This window comes from Glandiceps talaboti, chromosome 11 (assembly GCF_964340395.1).
Source record: "Glandiceps talaboti chromosome 11, keGlaTala1.1, whole genome shotgun sequence".
NCBI classification, from domain to species: domain Eukaryota; kingdom Metazoa; phylum Hemichordata; class Enteropneusta; family Spengelidae; genus Glandiceps; species Glandiceps talaboti.
This window is the reverse complement of record NC_135559.1, coordinates 5,907,302-5,930,481: the sequence shown is the minus strand read 5'-3', so window position 1 is coordinate 5,930,481 and position 23,180 is coordinate 5,907,302.

Sequence of the window (23,180 nt, the reverse complement as noted above, 5' to 3'; positions counted from 1 at the left end):
GGCAGGCTGGCAGGCAAACATACATACATACATACATACATACATACATACATACATACATACATACATACATACATACATACATACATACATACATACATACATACATACATACATACATACACACACACACACACACACACACACACGTACGTACGTACGTACGTACATACATACATACATACATACATACATACATACATACATACATACATACTTACATACATACATACATACATACATACATACATACATACTTACATACATACATACATACATACATACATACATACATACATACATACATACATACTTACATACATACATACATACATACATACATACATACATACATACATACATACATACATACATACACACACACACACACACATACATACATACATACATACATACATACATACATACATACATACATACATACATACATACATACATACATACACTGCAATAAATACATACATACATACATACATACATACATACATATATACATACATACATACATACATACATACATACATACATACATACATACATACATACATACATACATACATACATACATACATACATACATACATACATACATACATACACTGCAATACATACATACATACATACATACATACATACATACATACATACATACATACATACATACATACATACATACATACATACATACATACATACATACATACATACATACATACATACATACGTACATTACATACATTGAAGACCGAAGGTCACAGAACAAAAAAAGTAACAGTGGGATAGGGGATCGGATCGCAAAGACGGGATATACTTAAATTGAGTTCCCGTTCAATCTCACATTGTGATTCACATATACATGGAATTATATTTAGCTTGGGGGTTTGACATAAATATAAAAGATATAAAATTGGAGTTCCTACAAACTCATTGGCTGGAGATCATACTGCGATTGCATTGTGCATATGTGTCGTGTAGACATATAGATCCCAGTTGACAACGTGTTGAAGAGAGGGGGATTATTGATATCACCATCTGTATACACAGATGAAATACAGTTGAGTTCGATGAAACGACTCACAAAACAACTTCAAGTTCACGTTTTATCATACATACGTATTTATTCATATTTTTATTTACTAAATTTATCAATTCATATGATTTTTGTTCGTAACCCAGAGCAACAGTCATAAATTGACGTCTAGATATAAATAAATGCAAAACTGTATTTTTGAATAATTGATGGGGGCGAATCATCACGATCAGACAAAGGCGGTTTCTAAAACTTGTATTTGAAGTCAAATCTCTCGTCTGCCAGTGGAAAATAATAGACAGTAAATCATTGTGGATTATTCTGAAACACAAATCTTATTTATGTGGGTACTTGTATATTATACAGGCATGCTCAGGGACATTATATACACACACACCATATGTTTTGATAAGAAATTTACTTTTGTCAATGAACTCGTATTGTTATTTGGAATATAATGATAGTGGGCTTCAGACAAATTATCTAAAGTTGGATAGTGCGACCTCGGTCAGGAATAGATCTAGATTTGATACGCATCATAATCAAATAAGAAACACAAAACGAACAGGAAGGGAGCGAGTAAATGAGTTAATGACGTAAGAACCTTGGTGAAAACAGTTAATGAAGTATATATTAACACAGCGAATAAAATTGAAAAGAGAGACCAAATTCAAAATGTCCGAATTAAGATAATTTTAAAATGAGGCCATCATGTATACAGATGATGTAGTCCTACAATTATCAAAAATCAATTATCAAAAATCAATTATCAGTTATCAATTATCAATTATCAATTATCAATAATATAGCCCAACGGAAGATCACTACCAATTGTTCATCGTTTGATTCTATTTCTGTTCAATGAAAATAATAAGCGACCTCGATTTAAGAATATTCATTAAAACGTTGACGTATCCATATGGACAGCCTAGTACCCCAACAAAACCTTACTACACGAACAGCAGCTTTTAGGGTCACGGTCATAAATCGAAAGCTTCCGGCAGAAACACAAAGGCACACTAAGCGTCAGCGTAACGGAGAAGTTACCAATTAGAACACAACTTTCATATTCGTCAACTTCAGTGGGTGCATGTACATGTGTTATTTTTAGACCGATCTCGGTGTAACATCTGTGTACACATTCGTCACACGCAAGTTTATGTTAGGAACATTTGACTCCTAATTCAAGGTTTTCAATATGTGATAGCTATGATATTACTGTATCCAATGCAATGCTATCGTAAGGTAAGTAAATGTTTGCAGTTTTAATAACGATAATATACAGTTCACTACAATCGATTCCTAGTGTTTCCGCTTTACGAGTATATCATACGAGAATAGTTCCCATCCATCATCCAACAAACAAAAACGAAACAATCACGCGGCCTTGTCCCTCGTTCAGATCGCGTCTTATAACGGTAAATCAGTTCATTTGTAGGAGAGAGAGAAAAATGAAGGAAGGATCTTGACCCCCGACGGTCAAGATCAAGAAAGTCTGGGTGTTTACGACAACATAGTACATTGTCGGTGCTTAGACAACCATAGATTGGGGTGGACGATCTATATATATATATAACTACTAAATATTGTGATATCTAAACGAGATTATGATATCTAAACGAGATTATGATATCTAAACGAGATTATGATATCTAAACGTGATTGTGATATCTAAACGGGATTATGATATCTAAACGAGATTATGATATCAAACGGGTTATGATATCTGAATGGGATTATGGCAATGGATTAAAAACCACGAGCAAAACGAATGAATACACATACTTATTGGTTTATAATCAGCCTTGATACATGTCTACTTACAACTACTCCAAGTACTTGACAATCTAAAATGCAATTAGACCAAATTATGCTGGAAGGAGTTCAGTCCGTATATGTTTCAATAGCAATCATACTTTTTGTGATAGCTGACGTACAAAGTCAAATTTAAAAGCCCATGTATCAAACATTATCACCTCGGTATCACATACACTAGTTCATAATCTCGCTTACAGAATCTGTCATATTCAAAACGACTTGTTGACTGAACGTAGAAAAGTACGTATTAAAGGGACAAAGTCAGTGTAATTTTATGGGTGTTGATGCTCACTTTAAAGGGATGTACAGTGTGTAAATATATGGTTTTGATGGTTATACTTTAAACGTACACGGTGTGTAACTTTGTGGTTTGTGGTGTTTACTATAAATAGACAGTCTGCAATCTTTGGGGGGTTTGCTGGTTACTTTAAAGGGTTCGGTGGTTACTTTATAGGGACACAGTCTGTAACTTTATGGGTTTCGGTGGTTACTGTATAGGGATACAACATGTAACTTTATGACACACCCGTAAAACTTTATGTTTTGGTAGTTACTTTAAGGGGACACAGTCTGTAACTGTACCTTTATGTGTTATCGTGGTGGTTACTTTACAGAATAAGGAGGACGAGAAGAAGGAAAAAGGTGCTTCTCCAGAGTTATCAAAATAAGAAATATGACAAGCAACAACTCAACAACGGTAAATAAAGTAGATTGTACACGAGTTAAAGGTTAGTGGCTGCACGCTACTGTACGGTATTCATATGTCTGGTTGATAAACACGATGAGTTGCATGGCAACCACTATGCAAACCCTTAAAATGTCCCAAGTTCTGAACATCGTCTGTGTTTGGATTTCACTGGAGGGATATGGTCTATTGTATAACACCAGAGTTCACTCGGGGAAAAGTCTTTCGTCGTAAATCATTCAAAGTTTTTTGTATATTGTGTATGTTAGTCAAAAAGTGTCCATACAATTTTGGGACGAATTGTGTGAAACGCTAGTTTGATCACCTATTGCTATAAATATTTAGTTTCACTACTGTAACTACACAAAATGGAACGATGCAGTCATTCCACTGTTTCTTCGTCAACAAGTCTCAAATGTTGATAGATGAGGGTTACTATTTTCCTCAGGCTACTATCATCGCGTGCTTTCTCGCGTGATTTTAAAAGTTCGGCTTACTATACAGATACGCGTATGCGGACGTAAGGTGTATTTTCACACGGTGTATGTGTCAAACTTGTAGACTGTTTACAGACAATGTGAAATCTATCAGTAGCCAATACTATGAATCAAGGTGACCAAAAAATGAGACAATAAACTGCACGTTGTGTAACTTAAAGTTGAAGTAGGACAATCAGAAAGGTCACGACCTTTAACTTTGACATCTACTGAGGGAAATATACATGACATGACCTAAATCATTAATCTGTCATCCCAAAATGATCAACTTTTACAGTAATTTACATAAAATTATGTCTGTGTATGATTTACTCGTAATTTGATAAAACAAAGGATGAGTGGTACACAAGTTCTCTTACACTTTTGATTGAGAAACAGATATGTTTTGAACAAATCACTTTTCCTTCTTCAGTGTCTAATTAGGTGTGACAGAATGATCCGATTTTGTTGACGGTGTTGAGTAAACTGGATCTAGTGATTTGTTCAATAACAATATTGCTACTAAATTATCGTGGTGGTGGTGGTGGTGGTGGTGGTGGTGGTGGTGGTGGTGGTGGTGGTGGCGGCGGCGGTGGTGGTGGTGGTGGTGGTGGTGGTGGTGGTGGTGGTGGTGGTGGTGGTGGCGGTGGCGGCGACGACGACGATGGTAGTGGTGGTGGTGGCGGTGGTGGTGGTGGTGGCTGTGGTGGTGGTGGTGGTGGTGGTGGTGGTGGTGGTGGTGGTGGCGGCGGCGGCGGTGGTGGTGGTGGTGGCGGCGGCGGCGGCGGTGGTGGTGGTGGTGGTGGTGGTGGTGGTGGTGGTGGTGGTGGCGGCGGCGGCGGTGGTGGTGGTGGTGGTGGTGGTGGTGGTGGTGGTGGCGGCGGCGGCGGTGGTGGTGGTGGTGGTGGTGGTGGTGGTGGTGGCGGTGGTGGTGGTGGTGGTGGTGGTGGTGGTGGTGGTGGTGGTGGTGGTGGTGGTAGTGGTAGTGGTGGTGGTGTTGTTTCTTAATTAAATTGTCTGTTGTTATGAGTTGCCATGGGTATGTATCTTCGTTTCCATTCTCCAAGACTTACGTTATTCCTATCTCTTGCAAATTTTCCGAGACTATAAATCAACAATGAATCTAATCACCTGGTGCAACATCACTAAGAGGATGAAGGAATCCTGGTAGACTCCAAAAAGATGAAGTTTAATTTATTTTCAAAACGTTTAACAACAGTTAAATTCTCCACGTGATCGATACCCCTCGGTGCGTATACAGAATGTCGCGTTGTGACCTCACTGCATTATAACTCTTAGCTCCTTCTTACAATAGCACAAATCATACGCCTGATCATTGAGTGCCATCATTCGAGCATACCTGAAAACTTTTAATTGTATTCTATAGCCTTTCAATTCGGGAGCTATAGCGATCTTAGGAATTCGACTAGGGCAACACTTATTGGCGTGAGCTATTGTTGGCGAGCAACCATCCCGAACCTACCTTGCGAGGAGGTACGCAAACTACAAAAAGACGAGTCATTTATTTGTGGGGGTGAATAGACACTCGCTTTAAGAGACATACAGTACGCCCGAAGTAAGCATTTGTGATTACAACGAGTGAGCTATAAATAGTATCTGCATCAAAACGTCCCGATTGGACACGACTCGTCATTTCACGGAGGGCAGCGCAACGCTGATTGTCGGCATCTGGTATATGAGAGAATCGGGACCGAAAGTCATCCGTGTCATTTAGGTGGAGAAGTTCTCGATGTGTCCGTCAGGAGTGGCTAACGACGCTCGCCGCTGTACATCGGTTCGAGTTACCAGATTCTCTCACTGAGGTCGTGATCCCGCTGTGTAAGTACAGAAATAGTGATTCCTTTCACGTAGGGCATCGGCTGTCTTCGATTTTTTTCAGTGTTTGTATTGACAACGACAACTGCAAGACAAACTGGTCTTTAAACTTGGTAACTCCCCAACAAGTTTGAGGTACACTGCATAGCATAGCAGCGCACAAAACACAAGAAAGTAGTTCAGAGTTCCTACCGACTCAAGTTTTGCTAAGTGTATACGTTGTGTCAATACCAACCGTTTTACGGACACGTTCGCTTTCTAGGTGTGGTGTTTTTTCTTGAGATGTCCTTATGTGACCTCAATACATTCGTAATGACCCTCACTCACAAGCAATCATGACACCTTTACGCAGGTAAAGTAAAAAAAACAACGACAAACACACTTTCTAGCCACAGAATAAGGAAAACGATCAGCACTTGAGATACTTTGTCGTGTTAATTTGAATTCGAGTATTAAGATCACCTTAGGTTATATACAGCATTTATGAAGGTACACAAAACGAATTTATCGATTAGTTACTTCAGAACCAGGTTAACAGAGAAGTTTTGGGCAACGTTGTCCAAATATCACCGATCTTCGCGGTGGTGTAACCCCGACCCCACCCCGACCCCATAAAAGTATATGAATTCGTTTTTGAAATAATGAAAGAGATCATAACTTTAAGTTACAACAAAAGAGGCTGAAAACAGTATTTACAAAACTCCGGTCTTAGACATTTAACGAGAATTGTAGACCACTTCTTTATTAAAGCCTGCTGTTTTTATTTGTGCTGGGTCGCGAGTTTAATACCTGTCTAAATATATTTAAACGTTGTTGTATTCCATACACGTTCTTACCATTGTCGAACCGCCTGAAGGAATTTCAGACTCCCGATGATGAGCATGGGCCGGGATAGCTATCTGAACATATCTCTGAACAATGTCCACTTGACTCGAATTCGTGATGTTATAGACATCTTCTGACTCGATTCAAAATACCTTTATTGTATTTTTACATTGGAAAGAACTGCCAGTTCGTACAGCAACATGTCAGAGACAGAAACGCCCACACTTAAGAAAAGAAAAAATGCCGTTATTAATTTGATGTGAACTTTAAATACCTTGTTTAGTAGCTGATAAATTTGAAAAAAAAAATTAATATGAAATTTGGTAGATATAATTGCTTACTGAAGTGAGACCTCATGAAAAAGAACAACGAAAACAAACATTAGTTTCTTAGTTGTCAGGATTAGATTTCGACCTCGAACAAAAAATAATTACCAACAACGTTCCAGTCAACACAATTTATAAAAATATCACTTTTCGGTAAATTTTTCATAAATGTTCTCTTCATTTTAAACTAAAGTCATTATAGGAAACTTTTCTGAATACTGTGGCGCCAAAAGTTGGTATTCAAAAGACAATACTCCCTACAGCAATCGTAAAATTTAGTTCTCTGACATTTTTCTTCCTGTGTCTGACGGTAGTAAGGGGGAAAAGAATTCTACATTCTTTCCAAGCTGAGAGTTGACCTGAGCACTGGCTTTACCGAGGTCGTTAATGACAGTGCATAGTAACAAATGTATCTTCTGACAATAAAACACAAACCAGTGGTCCGGAGCGGGTTTATTCAAGAGATACTCTATTGTCAATAGTCAAATGCTGACGGTGAATAGAGCTCGCTTTATATACTATACGAATTGGAGTGATGGATGCTGTACAGGCTTCACAAAGACTTGTAAGGACGATATTGAAAGAATTCATCAGACGATGTCCAGGTAGGGTGCGGCCACTTGATCGTGGGGTCAGATCGCTGATTTCAAACTTATGTGTTCGGTAGAAAGACTTCAACATATCTATGGTTCTTCGAAAGTACAGATCGGTAAACATTCTAAGACGGCGTGATAACCTTGATTTATGGGAGTTCTTCGTTTTATGCTTCTTTTGTGTATGTATCTCTCGATATTTGTAGGCAAATATACACAAAACAAAGACAACACGAGTTTGCGTATTTCTGTTCGTGTTTGGAACAACATGTCATTGTCAGGGCTATGTTTCAGGCTTGCTATCTCGTCACTGTGCGTTTCATTATGTTTCTTAAAAGTTCAAGCATACCCTGTAAGCAATGCAACCATGAGAAATTCTCAGCTGTCTCATTAAGAACAATGACAAAATATTAATAAGAGTAAAAGAAATACGTCATCGAACCAACTATGCATAGTATCTAAATAACACAAATAAAATTGGTGAAAGTAAGTAATAAATGATTAAAATTTCACACACAGTAGTACCATTTTGAATCAGCTATTTTACGGATTATGTCCCTTTTACTAATACAGATCAGTACAATAGGAGCCAGTGAACCTGAGACAGAATATCGTATGTTGCTATAAAGAACATTTTGCTGACACTGCTACACTTCCTCGCCTGACTCAACAAAACTTTAACTACAATTGCTACATGTTTTTATCTTTTTAAGGTGGTGAATCAACTCACAGTAGCTCACGCAAATAAAATGTAATAATTGATGTTGGCAAGGTTGTTGTAATGGCGCCAAACGATGAAATGTAGCAGAGTTAGTTAAAAGTCAGGCGACGCTTGATAGACAGATCGTGAAGTATGGCGGTAGCATCTTTCTACTTCAACAGACAGACCAAGACTCCAACTGTAAGCATAGCACGCGTCAAATTCATCATACACTGAAAATATGGCTGAAAGAAAGCAGCTGGTTTGACAAAACGTTGACTCGCGTTTCTCCCTCCCAAAGATTTTATTCTAAATTGTTTGTGAAGATTAACAATCGAACAAAAGCCGATTGAGGTTAGGCGAAAGCTGTCCTCTAATTATTATAGCAATTCGGCCATTATCTCTGTGGTTCACGAACCAAATCTGTATTTCATCACTTAGGAGATTGTATTGGGCGATTTCCCTCAATGTCCTGGCAAAATCACCTCGATTTACACATGTAGTTTGAAGTTGCTCACTTGTGTGTGTGATGTGCATAGTAAGTGTTCAGTGTGTCACGTGTCAACTGTGAAGTCCAAGGTGACGGTACTTTCACTGGCACGTTTGACGAGCACCAACTAACGGACTGGTATGTTGACGACGCTATATGGTGTAGAATATGTCGAGGGTCTATCAGAAGTAGGGCACATTTTGAGTCTGGGTAAACACAAACTTTCTTCCTATATAGTCGAGGGTGTGTAGTATTGATAAATGGTGCTATGTAAACGCGGTTGTTTATTCAGAAAACACCTCACACAAATGTCTCATGTTTCCATTGTTAAATTTGCTTTGTGCTTTTTTTGATAGGTATTTGGTAAAATAGCACCATCATGCTGCACCAAGCTATCGACTTGACATCGTCTGTCTTACCACCGGTTATTGGCGTGGATGATGATCGCGACAAACACAATATCACACCACCAAGTGCAGAACTGACCAATCTTAAGCAAGTATTCCCAACAAACGTCAAGGCTCCACTGCAAGAGTTACACTCATTGGATACGATGCAAGTCACTCGTCGGACTTACAGATGTTCGGACTGTGGATACGAAACTAACAGACGGAATAATTTAAAACGACATATAAGTACCATGCACGAAGTTTGTGAGAAAAAGTTGGAGTGCTGTGGGATGGAGTTTGGCAGTAAGGCTGAGTTGAGGAAACATATCCAGTCAAAACATCGAAACGGTTATAATTGTGGTGTGTGCGGAAAAATATTTTGCAGAAAAGCTCTCTTAAAAAGGCACTTGACTGTACACAGCGGACAAAAAGAATTCAGCTGTGAATTATGCGGCTATGCTACCAGCCACAAAAGTAATTTAGAAAGACACAAAAAAGTGCACATAAAAGCTTGCGATTCGTCTGCCCTTGACCGTTTTGAAACAAGTTCAGAATCCCCGCCTAGCTTGACAGAAACAGATTCTGTTGTCAGCTTTGGAAGCCCGCCAGATTTGCTGATGGCGCCCTCTAGCGACGAAATAGATATAAATATGTCCGACGGGGACTCCGAGTACGATGGATACGGTGGTAAGAAGTCACAGGATATACGATTATGGAAGAATCCATACAAATGTTCGGTATGTGGTACGCTACTGTCAACCCAACGAGATCTTGCGAGACATCGTAAAAAACAGCACTATCAACTCGACAAATTATTGGATATATTGGCCATACCGATTACTCGAAGGTACATACTCTTGCATCGAGTCAGACGTGCCTCGGATCAGTCTTCTTATTAAAATCGAATCGTCATCGTCAAGTTTACTAAATCAACTCGGAAATGTCGAATCTCAGGAATTTACCAATCGTCCTACCTCGATGAGATTGATGGAGTGTTCATAGCAATGATCGCTCCTCAAAAGTTGTGCCATTACTTGTAGTACGTATAGTATTTGTTATGGTTTAGTGACAGCAGCAATGCCAATTCTTTATATTTATGTCCATTTACCATCACTAGGTCTACTTATGTCAGACGTTGCTTTTTTAAAATCAACTAAAATCACTACTACAAAACAGTAATATGCTGCAGCCTTGCCGATCTTTGTCGAACTTTGCCGATTATTGTCGAACGCACTGTGCCAGTAACAGTGTTACCATTATTCATAAAATAATGTATGTAATCACCCACGTATAATTTTACAGCGAATGCATAGTAATTCAATAACATGCAGGAATTAGGTAGTCTCTAAGGTACGCCGTGATGGGGCGCCATCTCACATCGACACAACGTTTCTTACAGTATATTGAACAAATCGAATATGAACTAATACTTGCCTTGCGTAATACAATGTATATAGTAAATAATATGATATATTTTATTTAGCAAACATGCCAAGAATCTTGCCAAATTTATCAGATAAAATTAGACTAAAAAAGTTATTTTACAATTTCAAATAATCTTTATTTTTCACAGGGAGCTGCAATAGAATTAACATTTAGAGGCGAATTCGCACAGATGTATGTCTTTGAAGGTTCGGTTTTTAGGGGTTCGGTAGAGAAAGGGCAAAGGTCATACTAATAATTAAGATTAGCAATACCCAATTTGCATATATAGTCATATCATACATATCGGAAATAACGTCATGAGTGGAAAAGAGGCTCGTGAACTCAAGTTATAATCTATGTTTCACAAATGAAAGTAATACTTGAATCACCATATCATTAAAAAACAATACGGTTGTATTCAAATTATACATATTTACGTCACCTACTTATTACCAAATCATTTGTTAAAGTACTAAATATAATTCCTGTATCAATAAAATCTAAAAAATTTTGACCCGGCGAAATAACACTTATCAATAACACTTGTCGTGATAATTTATTCATTTGTTTAATAATATTACTCAAGAATCGTCACATTAAAATGTGATATTATATGTAAAAGGAAATATTTCATCAACGATGGTTATAAAATTGACCAAAACATAAATTATTTATTCGATTTACTGTGACTTACTAAATCATTCTAATGTAAGCAGTTTTAAGTATTGGTGTATCACGTGATAGTTAATATCCTGCAAGTATTGATGTATCACGTGATAGTTAATAACATGCAAGTATTGACGTATCACGTGACAGTTAATAACTTACAAGTATTACTGTATCACGTGACATTTAATAACCTGCAAGTATTGACGTATCACGTGACAGTTAATAACTTACAATTATTGATGTATCACGTTATTTCGTGGCAACGCACGTCCTTTCTCTCATCCCGGCCCGTCATCTATTGATTGCTTAAATACCTCTATAGATAATTATCCCCTTCACCCCCCCCCCCAACCTCCATTCTTGTTTCCCTTTTGTTTTACCTCGCTATCCTTATCACGTCAATTCCAGACATATGTGAACTTCTTGTTTTGTTTTGTTTTGTTTTCCTGAGATGTTCATTGTTAGCTAAGCTTTTTATTGTCAATGCACTAATCAGGATTTTGCCATCATTTGAACCCAAAATAGATTTTTGCCAAACTTTTGCCAAAATAGTTGAAATATTTTGGCAGAAATATTTAAAATTGACGCATTTAGTTACACTTTATGTACTCAGTTGAATGTATAATCATTTCATTTACGAAACATGTCCATACCCAAAGTACTAACCTTTTATAAAAAGTTAATTTTCTGTAACTTTTAATTATCATTTAATTTTCTGTAAAACACGTTTATTGTATGTTATTTGATTTCATCTTACTTTGAATTTGTTCGCTAAATCAAAAAAGATGAGCAACAAGTGTCACTCTGCAGCAGACAAGGAATGGATTTCTGCAAGCTTGCGAAGCTGCGCATGCGAAGTGCTCAGTACAGTTTTCTTGCCATGGGGTCTAGACTCGGTTACCCAGACTCTTGCCCGGCGTTGAGACCCCACCCCGGCCCACTAGGCGTCTGCTGGGGGTGGAGCCCTCAACGGCAAGAGTTTGGATAACGGAGACTACATGGTGTCAGGAGTACGACGTCGCACCACACTACACAAAGAATGCGTCAACTTGCCAAACTGCCATCACTACGGATACGTAACTGTGTTGTGGGTACTTTTCTCATACTGGTAACTTTTGATATGGACCCTAGGCAAGGCGTGGGACGTAACCTATTATTCCTACAGCACGTTTCAAGTTACCGTTCACCGAAACCAATCAGAAACTACACAGTTCACACTAAAATAGCAAGATCGCCATACATGCATGTCTTATGAACTAAATAGATGTAGACACGTTGGCGTCAATGTTTTGATGTCTGTATTTGATGTCTCCATGGTAACACTTTAATTCATTTCATTTAGATAAAATGTTGCAAGAAACTATATTAATTCAATCTTGCTATCTTAAAGTGTTGCATGTGCAGTTTCTTATCGTTTTTTTTTGTGGTTTTATCAAACAGAGCAAGTGAATGGTAACTTGAACCTGGCTGTATGACTGATCTCACTATATAAAGTCCTAAGCTAAAGGTCAATTTATCGTCGTTCACATTTCCATGTCCAGTTGTAGTCTGTCTGTCTGTATCAAACCCATAAACCTTCCCTGTTGTCATAAAATACATTGTACGGATATATATAAGCGATCACATAAATATTTGTAATGAACAGTTGGTACATAGTGAATTCAAAATGCACCAACATGAAGTATTTTTTTAAAAATTGTGAACTGACAGTACTAAAATAATAAAAGATTATTTATATTACTAAATTAATGTCACTGGGCCGTTATTATTCCTGTTTGTTTGTTTGTTTGTTTGTTTGTTTGTTTGTTTGTTTGTTTTGTTTGTTTGTGTGTGTGTGTGTTTGTTTGTTTTGTTTTTTTTGTTTTTTTGTTTGTGTGTTTGTGTATGTGTGTTTGTTTGTTTGTTTGTCTGTCTGTTGTTTGTTTGTTTGTTTATTTATTTATTTATTTAATTATTTGTTTGTTTGTTTTGTTTGTTTTGTTGTTTTTTTGTTTGTTTGTTGTTTGTTTAATGTATTTGATTGTTAGCGAGGTATCTTCAAAGTACCATTGATAAAATATTTCACTGAAACTCTATGGAAAGATTACTTACAGACAACGACCGATTCATAAGATTGGTATTTGTAGAGATCCAGATTTAAATGAAGATAACAGTGCCATCATCGTGTTCTGACGTTAGGTGGCGCCCTCAGCTTCGATGGAGGTATAGGAAATAACCCTTAGTAATTTATGGTGATTTGAACCCCATCTTTACCTTCATTAACGGACTACAGCATATTTCATTCCATATTACTTTGCTCTGATTTTCCAAGAAAAAATGGTGAAGATTTCGATTTTCTTTTTAAGTACTGTGATGCTGGAAAGAAATTATCGCTCTTCAAAATTACCTAATTATTACTCTTGTATTCGTATTTTTAGTTTTCTCCGTTTTCTATAAGTTGACTAAACTAAGTGTCAACAGTTTGTTGGATAATCCTTCTCATGTACGTCAAGTTTTACAACCGAGATATCATGACTTAGCTCCATTTATGCCAATCTGATTAAAATCCGATCTAGATGTCGGCTAATCGTTCATTGCTATTTTACCTTCGTTATTTTGCCTGAATTGACCTTTGTGGTACATGTTTACGTTTTTATCCTGATCGCCTCCTCTACAACCTCTACAAGAGTCGCTTGCATGTCAAATCTCCATATTTCTCATATAATATATATATATATATATATATATATATATATATATATATATATATATATATATATATATATATATATATATATATATATATATATATATATATAGTTTTTGGTAGTACTGGAACTCTTTCTTGGGTGTAACTCGGAGTTTCACGCATATTGCGATCATCAGACACTCTGAGGCCTACTCTCTGGGTGTGCTGTATATATAGAGTGTAGACAATAGAAATACCATCACTATTGTCTGTGTCGGTGGGTAGGTGTTCTATGTGTGGACAACACCTACCCACCGACACAGACAATAGTGATGGTATTTCTATTGTCTACACTCTATATATACAGCACACCCAGAGAGTAGGCCTCAGAGTGTCTGATGATCGCAATATGCGTGAAACTCCGAGTTACACCCAAGAAAGAGTTCCAGTACTACCAAAAAACTATTACGCTCTGCCGCTGCGGTATAGAGCACTGTCTTAGCAGATTGATACTCACCGAGTTATATATATATATATATATAATAATAATAATAATAATAATATATAACATTTAATAACATTTGAAAACCAAAGCTGATAATTCATTTACACTCCTCCATAATTCAATTGTGATAAATAAATTGTGAGAATTTGTAAGACTTACTACATATACACCAGTACTTGTGTCATATTATATAAGTATGGACATATGTTGACAAGAGAAAATAATTTGCTCTGTTTCAAGGATCTGGGAGTGTTTTGAGTGGGCCATGACAAGCTCTTCACAATGACTAATGTTGTCTTGGCAACATGCACACCAAAGAAATAACGTCATGAGATTACGTAATCCGATGAAAGCTCTTCTTGCGCATGCCACTTAAAATTGCCTTTGTATTGTCTGAACCTGTTCTGTTTAGTAGAGTACGGTATTGGCGTTTGTTATCGACGAGAGAAACTACAACGGTGGGCTGTCAGCGGAATTTGATTCACGATAAAGGGAACACCAACGTTTTCGAAGAACCACAGTCATGTATAGTATGAATACAAGGCTTCCTTAAGTTTAATTGGGATCACACAGTATTTGGATAAAGGTAAGAAGTTAACATTATTTTTTGGACACGGGTACCGGTAATTTTCTTCCAGTAGTCCGGTTTTGTGTCAGACCTCATTGGGGACGTTTACCGGGTCTGAGTGTAGAAGCAGAATTATTGTAATTGTGTTATTGCAACGTGATAAAAAATTATACATGATTATGGTGTTTACAGCCGTAGACATTTGTCGTTTCTACAACGATCGCGTCACTGTACATTTGGTGTACGTGATCGATCTTCAGCCTGTCATTATACTGAACGACAATGTACACAAAAGTCTCCTTTCACTCTCTTTGTTGGCCCTATCTCCATGTTTGCTGGTTTTAGCATAGACCCTCCACCCAACAATTTGGTCGATGAGTGCAAGTTATCATACTGAGTACAATCATGAAGATGATATCTATCTCCCTTAATACATCCAGGATCTAACTATATAATCATGAAATACTCAGGGTAAGGCTGTGTCACAATGTTGTTGTTGAATCAACAGGTTTCACCTGACAGCAGACTCAGTGCTGAACATAGACACCACAATGTACACTAAATAACCACGAAATACTGGGTAAGGCTTTGTCACGATGTTGTTGAATCAACAGGTTTCCCCTGACAGCAATACAGAACGTAAACACTGCTTCAAGTAACAGAGTGTGTTATAACCGATAATGTATCAACCCGATAATGTAGTAAAACTGACCATATATCAAAATTACCGATAATGTAGTAACATTTTGGGCGCGGCTTCTTTCAAATCATCATATGTCAGCCGTTGCCATTACTGATAATTGAACTCTTCGGAGTTGGATCAAGAATTCACATCACGCTTTTTTTTCAGTTCAGAGTCAAAAAAAAGGAAACGCAAATAATGCCATAGTAAATCTAAAATGTATAGACTTTTGAAAAAATTTTTATTTATATCTCTGTATAGCTGTTTTATTTCATTTTCGTTTGGAATCGTTTATTTTGCACTATTTTACCCCCAAAACTAAAACAACCTTTGACCTCCGTGGTGTAACCTTTGACATGGTAATACTTACATACCAGTATTTTACATTACACATTGTTTTGTCTGTTTGTCGGGGATTATGTGTTCATCCTTGCCTATCTGTCTGGGTTCTTTTGTTTGTTTGTATGTTTTTTGTTTAGTTGGATATTTAAGGAAAATTATAGGTGAATTTAGCTGAAACTTTGTGGAAATAAATGGCTGTGATACAAAACCTAGTTGATTCAGTTTTGGTGGAGATATGATCGCAGATCTAGTATTTGGTAAGGACTTCATAACCAAGTCATTGCGTCATTAAGTCACAACTATCGATTTGTTTTCAATGCCAAGTTATACTTAATTTATATAGTTATATGTGTTTTGTAGTGTTGTTGTCCCTCTGGACTAAGAGAGTCCACAACAAAGATTTCATAATGATAATAAAAGAAATAAAATTAGCTAGTATTCAGATCTTGGGATTTTTAAATAGTATTTATTAAGTGGCTTTGCAAGAAAACTGCTACTAGCCGTGGTGAGGTTTGTTCCATATCAAGTACCCGTTAGACTTTTTTTCTGTTTCAACATCTATCTTTCCCAGTACACTGTTCCAAATTTGTAACAACAAACCCGACATTCTCTAGTATGATATCTAAGATGTAGTACAACCCTGTAGTAGAGATATGAGAAGTGACTTGACAAGTCTGTACAATAGGCTAGGAAACGTATGGGCTTTCAGATAAAACATAATAGTGTTCACTGTTGTTACCGGAGAAGTTTCAGTTCCTTATTTTAAAACAACTGAACTGCGCAACAATACCAGAATTGAAACATTTACTATGTATTACATCTTATCTGGCTATGAAATGTATTTTGTTGTAGCAAAGCTGCAAGATATTTTGCGAATGTGCACTTGGTAAACGATTTCTCCTGAAGTTTAATTTGGCTTCCAAAAAAAATCACAAATAAAATAACATTTCAAGTCCCCCTTTCGGACAACCAGAATTTTGATGGCCCACTGACTTCTCCTCAGCTTTCCCATTGTCGTAAATTCTAGTAGTTCTTTTAGTGCATCTTCCATATGCAGCAGCTTAGTTTAACCTCAGTTCACTCTTGTATGCATCATCAGAGTAAATAATTGTATATATATATATATATATATATATATATATATATATATATATATATATATATATATATATATATATATATATATATATATATATATATATGTGTGTGTGTGTGTGTGTGTGTGTGTGTGTGTGTGTGTGTGTGTGTGTGTGTGTGTGTGTGTGTGTGTGTGCAGGCATTTTACTGATATGGGAAGCCTACATAAGGATATTATCGCCCGTCACCAAACAAAATTGAAATGCCAAAAAAATAAATAATTGAAATGCGGAGTTGACATTCCATTCCCACCAATGACGTCATATAGCAGCCTTTTGGCAATGAGAGGTTTAGATAACTAAACAACTATTTGAGAGACGTAACAGAACTGAAAAAAAAATAATGTCGAAATGACTGAATTTTTAATTAATCGTTTAGTTGTTATAACATGAATATAATACACATAGCAACGACGATATAATAACTTGTGCCTAATGTCGTGTCAAATAATTCGTCATGATAAATTGCTGAACAGTTTGGGTCGAATTTTTCCTTAACATAATTGTTATAGATTTGTTGACTGTCAATAAGATTAACATATGGAAGCGAAACCCCAGAATAGAATCGACAAACGCTTGTTTGTTAGATGATTATCACCGACTACAAATGTAATGAATGCAGTTTATTAATATCAACAAATACCGTAAGAATTTTGTTTACAATATATATCATCATGAGATTCCTGACATCTGTCTTCCTCAGTACTGAATTCGTCACCATGGTGATGCTATTCCAGGAATGCCAATCCGTTCCCTGGTCACGTGATATGTATCAAACTATTATATACACATAGGCATTTCTTTTGCATATATTGTTGCTGCGCTTGTAGTTCGCCCTCTTAACAATTAAAGTGTTTTTTAAAACATTTTTGTTGATTTTGTTGAGGCACCCAACTTCCAGTTTTGTTACAAAACATAAATACATGACACATTTATTTTTACTGCCTTACAAAATTATCACAAACAGTTCGTAGTTGTATATACCGCCACATATCATTCAAATTTCCCTGTTCTGTAATTTACCCTTTCAAAGACCGTTCACCGTTCACGAATTCCTGTTCCAATCACTAGTACATCAATGATGACAAGTCACTGTGCCGTCAGAAAAAAGAATCACCCAATAGTAGACACTATCAATATTGATATTGGATTATCTGTTCCAGAGTTTCATTTCTGCTAGTTGCGTTGGCCAATTTCTTTCGGGTTGTTTTACGTTTTGCTTCTTATCCACTATCCGCACGCGTGTTTTAGATTCCTGACGAAGGTCCGATCCCCTGTGTAGGTTTTTAAAATCAACCTCATAGCTATTTCAGATCTAAGTAATTTCATATCGAACTCAAAGTAGCAGTTCATAAAAAAATTCCCTGTCTTCTAATTATGTACATGTCGTCTCGCTGAAGACAGATAACGAAGGAAAAAATGGATTTTTAATTTGAATTAGGGTTATAAGCCTGGTCTTGTGGCTGGAATTACGAATTTGGACTATAGCTCAAAATACTGTATAGACCCCTAAGGCACTATCCGAGTACTTGCCCCGTATCACGTGAAAAGGGACAACACACAAAGCATGGCATTTTCTTTGTCTGTGTCTTTTGTTTGGTGGTCTAAGTCTGTTTGTAACAAATAACTACCAGTTTAAGTATAGAAAACAGCGTTTGATTACGTCATGATGTACAGTATCGACACTATGCACTACAATCAAATCTCATAAAGTCAAATGAATGACAACATGACAAACGCTCCGTCTCCGTCCATGCTGATTGTATTGGTCACCACAGACTGACCACATAAACGGTTATTTCATACTCAATGCTCCATTTTCTACTTTAGTGTTTTATTGTTATGGCTGGAATGTTGTTAGGACTTGTATGGAGTTGAAAGGCCCGTATCGACTATAAAAGGAGGATTACAGTAGGGACGCTCGTTTATGCAAAGCCTCTCGTACGCCTAACATCGCCTGGGTGCTCCAAGAAAACTGTCAAAATCACGGCTATTTCCCGAGCATTTACTCTAAATGTATCCCAAAATGAATTATAAATATGTAGAAGAGGTGCCTGTGTGAATTGTTTTGTAAATTATGATGATCTGGTAGCGAAATTTGATGTATGTTGTCATGTGGTATGTGGCGAAATGTTAGGTTAGAAGCGTCCAAACAGCTGTCACTCAAATACTGTGTAAACGTTTGCGTAACTCCCTGGGGGGTTGGTAGTATCTCGATAATCAATTCGCTAGATTATTTACCTCTACCTACCATAATAACATAACGGTAATGATCAAATCAGAAGTATGGCCCGGCGACAAGGCAAAAGTATACAGTGGTAGAAATGTGACTATTTTGTGTTTGTTTGTGTGTGTGTGTGTGTGTGTGTGTGTGTGTGTGTGTGTGTGTGTGTGTGTGTGTGTGTGTGTGTGTGATTGTCTTTCTGTTTGGGTTTTATTTTTTGGTAATGGGAGTACCATTTACACATACAGTAGAAAACCAATTAGAAAGGTGTTTTGATCTCAAATTCGAATAAAATTGCTAACAAATGACAACACCGACATACGCAAAACATGAACGTGTAGTTTAGGTAAGGTACACTCTTTTTGGAGGATGTGGTGGCCCTGAAAAGGGCCGTTTGGTTTGTGGCTTTTCAGCCGTTCGGTTAGACCGAGCTTACGCCCAGCTATGACCTCTCACCGGGTAAATTTGGATAAAGAGACCGTACCTGCGAAGTGACGCATTTAGGCATCACTTCCCTACGACTGATGGCAACATCATCAGCCTGCATTAGTTGCTGCTTCCTATGTAAGTAGCGTGGATCGATGACCTTCACGTAGTCGGGTACCGGGTTGATCTATAGCTCAAGTGTTTTCTTAGCAAGCGATCTTTTTTATAAACACATATGACATTATTGCCCATATTTTAGCCGATTTCTCTTGTAATACTTTTTGGTGGAATCGAAACCCTTCTTTTACCTCATGTGTAAACCCGGAAATAATGACATCCTATTTTACGTGGTTTTGGCATTTGCATTGAAGGCTGAAAATCTGTACACCCTGTTACACATACCGAGCGTGCCAAATCACACAATAAATTCAAACTCCCCCGAAATAATAACGAACCTGTAAATCTTTTTTTTAAAGAAGTAAATTTTGGGGTTTTTTCCGCCTATTATCTGCGTATTATTTTGAATTGATTACATGTAACAAAGCATTCTTTTTCACCATGTCGTTGGAAGTGGCAGTATGTCGATCATCTCAATCTAAACTGAGCATGACGTCAACCCGACTTTCCGTGTTATGATACACATAGTACATGCTGCATCAACAGAAAATAATGTAACGCGTCTGGACAAAAATATACAAGGAAAGAAGGCAGAATACTATTCAAAATGGTGCCGAAACAGATTTTTTGGATCATGAGTTTCAATTGCAAAAGTCGTGTAGCTGTAAGTGCAATTGTCTTCGGCTCCACCCTGCCACGTACGTACATCCCCGGCGTACAGCACACCACGTTATATTCATACGCTGTCGTCCAAGCTCCATATTTTGATTCACTGTACAGTGGTAAAGTTATAAAATTGGCCCGTTCAACCCTTTCGGGACATTGCAATGAACGATAAACAAAACAGCGATTTACTTCAGACAGTTCCTTTGCCATCGCTAGTGCATTGTTGTGTGATACGTCAACACAGCTGTCTCCCCGGTACATTTGTATTCCGATCTTTGAACAAACATACAAAAGGTTCTTTTGCGTGAAATTCATTCTTTTATTTATAAAACTATATGTGTTACATAATTATGACACATTACAATGAAACAAAATTACCACCTCTGTCGAGTCAAAAGTGTTATATGCAGTAGACAACTGCCATCCATTGTCTATGGTATAATACGCACACTGCACAGTCGCTGTATACTGTGTCGGCCGAACTTTCAAGCTCAATGTGTATATGGCCGTTTCGTTGCGAGCCTGTACATAATACAGTTCGAGTATCACAACGACTAGCAACGCAGTGAAATGATTCCCATGTCCGTTGTTACTATATATGATTTTGGTTCAGGCAGAAACAGTGTCTGTCATAATAAAACTAATGAACTACAAAAGCTATTCAATGTAAAGAAAGAGAGAAACAATGTATAGTAATTAGTCAGATTTATGGAAATGTATATTTGATTATATATTACATTTTTTTTAAATGTAGGTGGTGGTCTCTTTGTATATTGCCAAGTGCAATAATTAGATTTGTGTTGCTCATTGTTCTTTAAATTTTTGTCCTTCTGGTAAGTTTCTAAAATTATATATATATATCAGCTTCATTAAATAGGTCTTGTCTGTGTAAATCATAAATGGGACATTGTAGAACAAAGTGTTTTTCATCTTCTATTTGTGTTGAATTGCGTATTTTACATAATTTACTTTATGTTGGTATTTTGCTGCAAAGGCCTTTTCAGTCAATTTCAAGCGTGTGGTGGCTTAGTCTAAATTTGCTGATTATTACTCTTAGTTCAGGATTATTTAATTTTATTAGATAAGGTTCAAGCTTAAAATCTGATTTAATGAGGTTTGTATGTTCTAAGTTTACTGTTATTATTTCCATTTTCCTCACTGTTATTTAAACTGTTTTCCCACTGTGAGATGAAGCTTGTTTGTAACTGAAGTCCAATGTTGATCAGTTGGGTTTTTATTCTTTAATTATTAATTTCGTTAACTTGTAATTGATTTACATCGTTATTAGGCAGATAAGAAGTTGTGGATTCGTACCAGTTTGTCTTGTTTTCTTTGTTGAAATTGAAAGCTTCTTGTAATATGTTGCTTTTCGTATTCATTAAATGGACAAGATATTTCATTGCTTGTTTCTTCACAAACATATCCAATGGGAATCTCCATAAATCCCCATTTTAGCTATAGTGGTTCTCTTTTATACTCCTCGTATGAATTGGCAGAAGTTAGTGTTTACAGTTTCAATAGGTGAATAGAATTTTGCAAACAACCAAGACACTAACTTAAGCCCCCTTCCCCCTTCCTCCCCAATCCCTGTTATTGCTTCATATCAGTTTTTAAACATCAAAGAAACGCCGTTTTGTTCTATTTTCTTCAGACTTCAAGGGTAAACTACAAACCACCACAACACAATTAGGTTTTTTAATTGATTTTATAAATATGTTAATTAAAATGGGACTGTGGGACATTTCATGGCCTTCACAGAGTAATTATGTACATTATATTCAATTAGTTATGATATGCGTGACGGAGAAGTGTGAATTTGAAACGTTCCCAGTTTTAATTACCTCGTCTCTACGATAGAAATTTATGAGTACGAACATAGATTTTCACCATGAAATGAAAATGCAAATGTAAAAAAAGAACATTACGAAACCGCTATAAATATCATGCGATGTATCCATACGATAGATATTGTAACGCCAACTGCGTTTTTTAATATGGCAATATACTGTCATGTGACAGACAGACAGACAGACAGACAGACAGACACACACACACACACACACACACACACACACACAAACACACACACACACACACACACACACACACACACATACACACACACAGAAATATGGCCACCAACAAACCACCGTACTTCGCTTTGATCTATTCAAATTTCGTTGAATGTAAGTAATCGATTAATCAGAAAGGCAAATAAAACTCAACGAAAAGAATATTGATTGAACCATAGAAGTGGTCCCTGTCAAACGTATATGACTGAACTGACCGACACAATACACATTCTAGTACATTTTGTATTTTACCTGTTTGTTGACAGAGGTGAACCTATTACGAACTTCACAAATTTGATAATGATGCAGTTCGTGTGAATGGCGACAGCAACATATACGTAACAGTAACCACGCCCTCTATCTCGTAACACTTGTCCATGTCCAAGTTCTACTCCAGGTCTTGGTAACGGGTTGACCGGTACGGGTTTGCCAGATTCGAGGACTGCAAAACAGAGTTACCTTCGTTTTGTGTGAAAGCGCTATATAAAAGT